General features: G+C 38.3%; 1 pseudogene; it reads left to right on the forward strand.

Annotated features, from left to right (window-relative positions):
- Nucleotides 1-1,197: 1,197 nt before the first annotated feature.
- LOC132275696 (small nucleolar RNA R71) lies at nucleotides 1,198-1,296 on the forward strand (annotated as a pseudogene).
- Nucleotides 1,297-10,104: the final 8,808 nt, after the last annotated feature.

Consider the following 10,104-nt stretch of genomic DNA (forward strand, 5'->3'; position numbering starts at 1 on the left):
TCAAACACTTTTTCAAAATTTTCTTTTGAACTCTCTTCAACACATGAAGTTTTCAAATCATTTTTCAATAAAACCTTTTCAACATCATTTTTCAAAACTTCTTTTTCAAACACATCTTTCTAGACTTTCTCATTTACAAGGTCATGTATATGCAATGAAGGAGGAGTGGGATGTGAAACAGGATGGGTGACAACTTAAGGTTGCACCGGTTCACTCTCTTCATTAGACATTCCAACTTGATTGTCCATAATCCTACCACTTCGCAAGGTAGTCACTGCATTAACATGTTCAATGGTGTAGCCTTTCGATTAAGAATGGGTTTCCACAACACATTGTTGCTTAGGTGGGGCATTTATAGGCATCTTTCCCTTCTCTCTCGCATTGAAAGTGCTTGCTATTTGCCCTACTTAGGTTTCTAGCTTCGCAATAGATTGAGAGTGAGAATGAAGCAATTGAGTGTTAGCCTCTAAAGTGCCCAAAGCATTCAAAACTTTCTCTTCAAAGGCGGGACTTCTAGTATTACCTTGGGAATAAGATTGGTTGGGAAAATGAGAATTAACAAATTGATTCTCTTGTGATTGATAGGGTCTATAACCTTGGGATCCTTGGTTTTGAAGTGGAGGTGGAATGTACTTCCCTTGAAAACCGTCTTGGGAAGGGTTTGAGCCCTTTCCTTGGTTTTTCCAAGAGAAATTCGGATGATTCCTCCAACTTGGATTATAATGAGTACCATAAGGATTGTTCCTTTGGTTCACAAAAGCCGCATTGACTTGTTCATTAGGTTCACTTTGCACTTGTCCGTGAGGACAATGAGAAGTAAAATGAAGAACACTAGAACAAGTCATACATGTTTCATTTGATGCACGATGAGAATGGTTAGGGAAGGAAGATACTTGGTTCGCCGAGTTTTGGTTAATAAAAAATTGATCAAACCTTTGAGATATAGACTTCATTTCGGTGGCTATTTCATTTGAATGGTCGACTTGATGTAAGCCAACACTCTTCCTACCTTGTGAATTTCTACCATTCTTGGATGATAGTGTTCTATGCAAAGAATTTTCACTCATGCTCTCATAAAGATGCCACACGTCATCCTCGTGCCTATCGATGTATGAGCCACCCATGGAAGCATCAACCATACCCTTATAGTTGTCCGATAAGCTCTCAAAGAAGTATTGAACTAATTGCCATTTGGGCATGTCATGATGTGGACACTTCCTAAGCAATTCATTGAAGCGTTCCTATGCCTCATGAAACGTTTCTCCATCCCCATGTGAAAATTCTCGAATTGAGGTTCTCATGGCATTGGTCTTAGAAACCGGATAGTACTTCTTCAAGAACTCTTATTGCATTTTTGCCCAAGAAGTGATTAAAAAAGGCCTAAGATTGTTAAACCAATACTTTGCCTTGTCTTTTAAGCTGAATGGAAAAAGTTTGAGTCTTAAAATTTCTTCCGGCATGTCCGTATATTTTACGGTGGAACATACTTTAGGAAACTCATCCAAATGCTTGTAAGGTTCTTCACTTAGAAGTCCATGATAGTTAGGAAGCATTTGAATGGTTTGTGGCTTAATTTCATAATGATGTGCTCTAAATGGAGGCAATTGGATGCATGTAGGTGCATTATACTCATTAGGCACATAATGGTCTCTTAAAGTAAGAGGTGGATTAGCTAAGATTTCTAACAATAGATTCAAGATGATAGATTGGCTCTATTTGAACTTCCTCTTCCCCTAGGATTTCTAACAATAGATTCAAGATGCAAATCAAGAGGGATAAGAGTTGGTCTCAATGAACGACGTCCATGCATGCACAATGCAAATCACAACAAACACAAAGAATGCCAAACACTATACCTTCACAATAATGCAATTAGACTTCTTCCATAAACATTTATTTCATACTCCCATACTTTAACAACAATGATGCAAGACAATTAAAAGTAAGCCTCCACGCGGGCCGACGATTTAACTAAGGGATTGAGTAAAGAAAGTCTCACAAAGGTTCTTTAACACTTCAACTCCAAATTTAAAGCTTAGCTTAGCAAATTTTTAGAATTTTTAGCTTTTTACTTTCGTTGCTTGCTTGAATGCTTGATTGCTCCTTTGCTTGCTTCCTCTCCAACAATGCACCTAGTTAAGTAAGAACAACACAATAAGTAACCAAAAAGAAAAGTATAAATAAAGTAAAGACACGATCAAAAGAGTACTAATCCTAATCAATTCCACAAATCCGGCGTTGCCAAATCTAATCAACAAATCCCCGGCAATGGCGCCAAAATTTTGACGAGGATACTATGGCCGTTCCTTATACGCCAAATTGATGTAGTGAATGTGCGGTTCAAGAAAAGCCTTTTGGGTCAAGTTTAAATTTATAAAAACCACTACCAACACTACTACTAAAGTAGCAAGAGTGAGTAGGGATCGTCCCAAGGGATTGTGAGGATCGAGCAATGTCGTGGAATCATAATTAGGGCTAGTAGGTCGAATGATCAAACAATTGGTTGGTTGGTTGATTAAAGAGCAACTAAATTAAACTAAGTGATAGAAAAAGAATGCAATTAAGAGTAAGTAAGAGAGAGAGATCTTGGGGTTTAGAGATCACCACCAAGCAATACATTTCTATACCATTGACAAGTGATTAATGAGGGCAAATGGTGTGTTGCAATATTGGTGTGTGTGTGTTTGGTTGATTCAACAAGCAAGGATGACTAGTTAAGCATGTATTGTCTAAACATTATGTGAAAGGCACAATATATCTGAGCAATGAAGCATATATTATCTAAACAACATGTGAAAGGCACAATAAATCAAAACAAGTCATTAATCCTTTCATTAAGCTCACAATCCAAATACAACACAAGGATAGAGACATATGCTACTTACATTCAAAAGCTTGGATCATCAAACAACAAGCATATATTGTCCTCCCATTTAACACTACACTACAACTACATTACATCTACACTACTAGCATGAAAATAAACTAGGGGAGAGGCACAATCCATCAAGGCATAAGCATGAACCATCAAGAGAATCATAAAAGCATTCCTTTAAGCACTATATTTTGACAATCTCCAAATCTATAGCGTCAATACACATAGACATGCATCAATAACACAAAATCTAGAGACAAGCACATGAACACCTATTCTAGCATACATAGACATATGGATAGAATGAAATGATCAATTGAAAGCATTAAACTACATAAATCATTGAATAAACAAGACATATATATATCAAAGTGTAAAAACATCAATTACAACACTAATCCCTCAATAATACACAAGATTAAGATATAGAAAGCATGCTTGGGGCTAACTCTAGCCCCAAGAGGATGTCTAGCCACTCATGGTGATGATGCTCCAACCCTCAAGGGCTAATTCCATGGTTGAAATCTGCTCCTTGTTGATGAAGAGTCTCCTATGGTGTCTCTAGCCTCCTCCTCCTCTAAGCTTGCTCTCCAAGAGATGATATCAAAATAAATGTTGGCTCCTCCCCTTATAAAAAGCAATCCTTATCCTTATATAGGTAGGTCAAAATGACACCCAAAATGAGCTGGGGTCGTGCACACAATATTCCCTAATGCTTGGATAAAGGACAACTTTCAATGAGATGGAATTTTAACTTTTTTGCACTGGAGGAAGTTCGATCGATCGAACCTTGGTCTTGGATTGATCGAACTGGCTGAGATCTATCGAACTTAGGCTGGATCGATCCAACTGGTTGAGATCTATCGAACTTAGACTGGATCGATCCAACTGGCTGAGCTTTTTGGAAAAAGACAAATCCGAGATATTTATGGGAAAAGGACAAAAGTAGTTAGTGGGTGGTACAGTTGTGGATATGATCAATCATTTGAATAAGGACAAAAGTGTTTGATCGATCGAAGGATGGTGTTGGATCGATCGAACTTTTGGACTTTATGCTTTTGGGTCTAGGCTTGGATCTATCTTGAAGTGCTGAGATCGATCATTGTTGGATCGATCGAACCTTGGACTTGGATCGATTGAACTTTGCTGCTTGTCATCTTTGGCTTCATTTGCTTCCTTCTTTTTTCACTTTGCTCCTTTCTTTGTTTAATCCCAGAATTGCTTCAATTAAGCTCTTATTTGGCTGAGTTAGCTTATTTTCGGGATAAGTGCCTGAAAAAGGAAATAATATGAAATCAATCTAAAATGGTAAAGTAAGATAGTTAAAGGTACTAGAATGCCTAAGCTTAAGGGGTTTAAATACGTACTTTTTAGCACTCATCAGAACCACTAAATAAATTTTAATTAATTCTTTTAATCAAAATCTCTAAATTTTCATACTAATCCAAATGCTCTCAAATTAAAGTATGTTAAAGAATATACCAAGACTTAATTTAAAAGCATATCACAAGTTAATTTCATGTAAGGTACGTCCATGAGAATTTAACTTTCACAAAAGGAAATTATTAAATAAAAAATTCAATTCTTATTCAAATAACCCTAATTTAATATATGTTAACAAACATACCAAAACATAATTTACTAGCATGCTACAATTAAATTCTAAGTTGAATATCATCATAAGAATTAAATCTTAAACATATAAATTAATTAAATTAAATTAAATTAAATTCTAAATTATGAACAAAAGCATGTATACAAGTTGTATAAGCATCAATAGCATGCAAGACAACTAAAATATAAACTATAACATCCCCTACCTCAATTTGAGATGAAAATCTCAAAAGCCACCAAAATGAAACGGCTCCGAATCCGACAATACTTCGGGGTTTTATCGGGGACAACGTCGTGAACATTAAACTCCAAAGAGGACCTTCCAAAATCCTAACTTGACTTCAAACCTGAACTAAAAAAAATGGCCAAAAATGGGTTCTAATAAGGGGAAAAGATGCGCGTAGTCAAGACAAACATAAAACACAAAGGCACTACGACTTTTTAACAAAGGGAAGAAGCTCAAAAGAAGAGAGAGAAGGTGGCAGCCCCTTGGGCACCATGGAATCCAGCCAAGAGAGGGAGGAAGAAGGTGAAAAAGTGATTTTTCACTTTAAAGCATTCTATTTATAGTAAAACCCTAAAAGTGTCCCAAAAGGGCCCCGCCTGGTCTAGAAAAGTGGAATTCGAGTAGACGCGCTCAAACGGTAAAACTTTGTGAATGAAAAAGAATTAAAATGAGAAAATACAAATAACAGAAGAAATGGCGTCGAAAACCAAGTTCCGAGCAGAGAGATATTCTCCAAACAAGTTCGGCGGCAACAGGGCCAGAAACTCTAAAACTGGGGGAAAAAGACCAGAAGACATTTCTTAGAGTATACGTGATAAACGCCGAATACTGTATATTCAAGCGCCCTAAATTACATTAACAAAGTCCATTAATTGATTATTTTATGTAGATTATCTCCATTTGCACGTTTTTGTACAGTTTCAGGTTAAATTGCAAAAAGGAAGCAAAAATGATGCCTTGTGGAATTTTGAACAAAAAGGGTGCCAATTCTGAAATTCTGGCAGCAGTAGAACCTGACTTTTGTTGCCATTTTCGACCTAGAAAACTCAAGAACTGGACTTCCATCATAACATGAAAGATTTATAGCTCTGAATCAGCTTTCCAAATCTTCAAGCGGTTCATCATTCGGAGTTCGGATCAGAGAGTTATGATCTTCTTACCAGAGGTGCGCAGAACTGCCTGGCAGCACTGAAGTGCTGCCTTTCTCCCCATTTTCGACCAATCAGACTTGAGAATTGGGTCTTCATCAAAACATGAAGTTTTTAAAGCTCTGAATTAGCTCTCCAAATATTTAAACAGATCATCATTCGGAGTTTGGAGCACAAAGTTATGGTCATTCTTCCACAGTGGGTCAGAGATGGGCAAGAATTGCATGTTGCTCATTACACTAATTTCGAGTGCTCGAGACCACCCTTCGAGTGCTCGAAATTACCCTTCGAGTGCTCGAAATTCTGGTAGATTGCACTCAGAAATGGCTCAATTTCAGCCACTTGCACATTGGTTTCCTCAATGCCATCTTCCTTCTTTATGAAGTGGTTGGAGGTGTTCCTTGGAGGAGAGAGAGCCTTGACTTGAGCTTGATAAGAGAGAGGGAGGACCACATAGATATTAACCTTCATTTTTACAAGATAGAGGAGAGAGAAGAGAGCAAAAAAAGGTGTGTTCTTGAAGCCTAAAGAAGGGAGCTCGAAAATGGCTTGTTCATCCATGCTTCTTCCTTCTTCTAGCTCACTCATGGGTAACTAAACCTCATCTAGGGAGGTGATGAAGCCTCCCCTTTTGCTTATGTTCTAGATTAGGTTCTATTTTGGGGATTATGATGTATCATTTTTGGTCTTTTCATAATCTAGAGCATATTACTTCTTGTAATGAATTCTAATGTTTATAAATGATTGTTGTAAGTGATTTATCTTGTCTTAGATGGTTTCTTGTAGTAATCATAATGCTTGCTTCTTCATGGTGACAATGGAGATAGGATTATAAATAATTTTCAAGGCATGTTGATAGAGAAAATGGATAGTCCATTGCTTAGGAACTTCCTTTGATGGGTTATGCTAGTTTCCTACCTCATGTGCTTTATCATTTGATTACAAACTTGATAGTTCTTGCTTGAGTGAGTATGTTGAAGGCTACACTTTAGTTTAGGTAGCTCAAATGTATGAATTTTTGAGGGATTATTCTTATTTAATGATTTAATGAACTTCTCTAAGGGTATATGGTAATCTAGTGTTGCTATATATTCCGTGACCATTTTATACATTGTACTTCCCCAATTTAGCCTTAATCTAGCATGTACTTAGGGTGTAGTGTGGATTCATCTCTCTAGTCTTTTCTACTTGTATCTCACTCCTTTAATTTCCTTGCAATTTATTGTTTTATGCACTCCTAATTTCCTAGTTTAGTGACTATCAAACAATTACCCCTTATCATTCTAAGAACAATTCTAGACTTTTAGGTTGCCATAGACTAGCGCAGTCCCAGTGGTTCGACTTACCCGACCAACAGCCCTATTTTACAATGATTTGTGCTATTGCGAAGGTTGATGTATAGTTGATCAACCGATCAATTTTTGGCGCCGTTGCCGGGGACTACAAACAATTTAGCGACCATAGTTCTAGGGTTAAATTTAGTTTGATTGTGAATACTGTGTTTTGTGAATATTTCTTGTGTGTTTTAACCATCTTTGTGTTGTAAGTGAGATCCTAGGGACTCGAAGCTCGCCGTGGGAATGCTAGCAAATAGTGAGTCTAGAGGACCCCAGGTAAGTCTCGTGACTTCTAGTTTCGAATTGTGAATATCGTGCATGTGTTAAGTTTAGAAGTAGTTAATTTATTTGCAAGCCCTTGTTGAGGCTATATTATTGTTTTAATTTTGTGTATAAGCATCGGTCCTTGTCGTGGCTATTTATTTTCTGTCTTGATAATTGAGGAGAAAGGGAACATCATATGTGAAGTTGTGGATAATGAATTGTTTTATTGATTATATGCTGTGCTGTTGATGTTCGATCGTAGGTCACTCTCTCTACCCACACTTGACTCGCCTATTGATATAAATTCACTTGAAAGAACTCTTAGACGGAACCTTAGGGAACCCACTCTTACAAGGGATCTTGAAATTGAATTTAATACAATGGGGGATAACGTAAGAAATCCGGGGAATGAAAGGGCTGAAATTCCTTATGTAGAACCAATGACTCTTAGAGATCATTTCATCCCTACCACCTATGCTTCTCCTTCTTGCATAGTAATGCCAAACATCGATGCAGCTCAATATGAGATCAAATCAAGCACCATCCAAATGCTTCCATCATTTTATGGCTTTGATAATGAAGATCCATATAAGCATCTTGATGAGTTCCTTGAAATCTGTTCGACCATTCGGTTGAGAGGTTTTCCGGACAATGCACTCCATCTTCATCTTTTCCCATTCTCCCTAAAGGATAGGGCAAAATACTGGTTGAACTCCTTCGCTCCCAATTCCATTACTTCTTGGGTTCAATTGCAACAAGAATTCCTTAAGAAGTATTATCCGGTGAGTAAAACCAACTAAATGAGGCATTCCATTCTAAGCTTTTCTCAAATTAATGGAGAACAACTCCATGAGACTTGGGAAAGGCTACAAGATCTTCTTCGGAAATGTCCTCATCATTTGATCCCAAAATGGCAATTAGTGCAAGCTTTCTATGCTGGCTTGACCGAAACCTATAGATTCATGGTTGATTCTTCTTGTGGTGGGATGTTCATGTCCAAGAATGCGGATGAGGCTTGGACCCTACTTGAGAATTTAAGCAAAAATTCACTTCAACATAATTGTCGTAGGGCTCCGACCTCAACCATTGCAAAGAACACCAACCCTTGTCAACCAAAAACAATAAGGGAGGAATCATCTCAAGTGGATGCCATAGCTCATAAATTCTACTAATTAATGGCACCACATCTTCCTCCTTCATTGTCTCAAAATTCAGCAAGTTCAGTTTGTGCTTCATGTACTAGTCCATTCCATCTCTCGGAAGATTGCCCCACACCGGAGCAATTTCCCAATCCCAACCAAGAGCAAGCTAATGCCATGTTCTCAAGGCCCGGGCATAACCCGTATTCCAATACATATAATCCGGGTTGGAGGGACCATCCGAATTTTTCGTGGAGGCAACAAGCCCCACAAAATTCCCAATTTCAAAATCAAGGGCCTCAAAATCAGCCCTCTTCTCACTATCAAGGTAGGCCTTTCCAAGCCTCTTCAAGCTACCGTCCTCCTTACAATCCAAATGTTTCCAATCAACCTCCTGTGTGTCCAACTGACGAGATAGTAGCTGCAAATCAGCAAATGATGGAATCAATGAACAAGCAAATCATGGATTCCAACAAGCAACTCTTGACATCCTTGCAGCCTACTCTCCAAATGGTTCACTCTCATACTCAATCCATAGCTAAGCTCGAAAATCAAGTGGGCCAAATAGCTAACTCGGTGAATCAATTGCTTCAAAAGGACAAGGGCAAGCTTCCCTCTCAACCTTTTGAAAATCCTAGAGGAATGCATGTGATTAATGAAACCCCTCCTCCGAGTGGGCCGACTCATGAACAAGTTTAAGCTATCACCACCCTTCGGAGTGGTAGAGTGGTTGACAACAAGGTTGATGGAGACACAAGTGAGAAAAACCCTCCTTTGAAAAATCCAAATTCAAGCTCTTCTAATCCAAATTCTTGTCCAAATACCATTCACGGAAATCCCACACATGTCACCCCAAATGTGGAAACTACTTATGAGCCAAAAGCTCCGTTTCCTCAACGTCTTCAAGAGTCGACACATTTTGGGAACAAGAATTGTAAAATTCAAGACATGTGGGAAGTTTTCAAGCAAGTGAAGATTAACTTGCCCCTCTTGGATGCTGTCAAGCAAATCCCTCTCTATGCAAAATTTCTCAAAGATTTGTGCACTCAAAAGCGCACTTCTAAAAATCATTTGCCAAAAAAGGTGAGGTTGACTGAAAATGTTAGTGCTATCATTCAGCACAGCATTCCTCTGAAGTATAAGGATCTGAGTGCCCCCACAATCTCTTGCGTCATTGGTGACAAGAAAATCGAGAGGGCCCTCCTTGACTTAGGAGCTAGTGTGAATTTAATTCCATATTCAGTTTACCTACAACTTGGTTTGGGAGATCTTAAGCCGACTTCCGTGGTTTTGGAACTTGCCGATAGATCGGTCAAGCATCCACGAGGTATTCTCGAGGACGTTATCATCAAAGTGGACAAATTCTACTTCTCGGTAGATTTTGTGGTTCTTGATACGGAACCGGTCCATGAACCAAAAAAGCACATTCCCGTGATCCTTGGTAGGCCATTTTTAGCCACGGCTAATGCATCAATTAATTGCCGAACCGGGGTGATGGACATTGCTTTTGAAAACATGCAAGTCAAACTTCACATCTTTCATGCAACTCAATATCCCTCCAATGAGGATGATTGTTTTCTTGTGGATGTCATTGATGAAGTGGTCGAAGAATCTCTCCCCTTCATTCTAAGCAAATATCTTCTTGAAACTTGCATGTCCCATTTTAACTTCTCAAACTTTGATGTTGATCAAGCCATTCAAGAAGTCAATTCCTTGCTTG

This window comes from Cornus florida, unplaced genomic scaffold (genome assembly GCF_030987335.1).
Source record: "Cornus florida cultivar Cherokee Brave unplaced genomic scaffold, ASM3098733v1 CherokeeBrave_3.0.0_Hap2_Chr09, whole genome shotgun sequence".
Lineage (NCBI taxonomy): Eukaryota > Viridiplantae > Streptophyta > Magnoliopsida > Cornales > Cornaceae > Cornus > Cornus florida.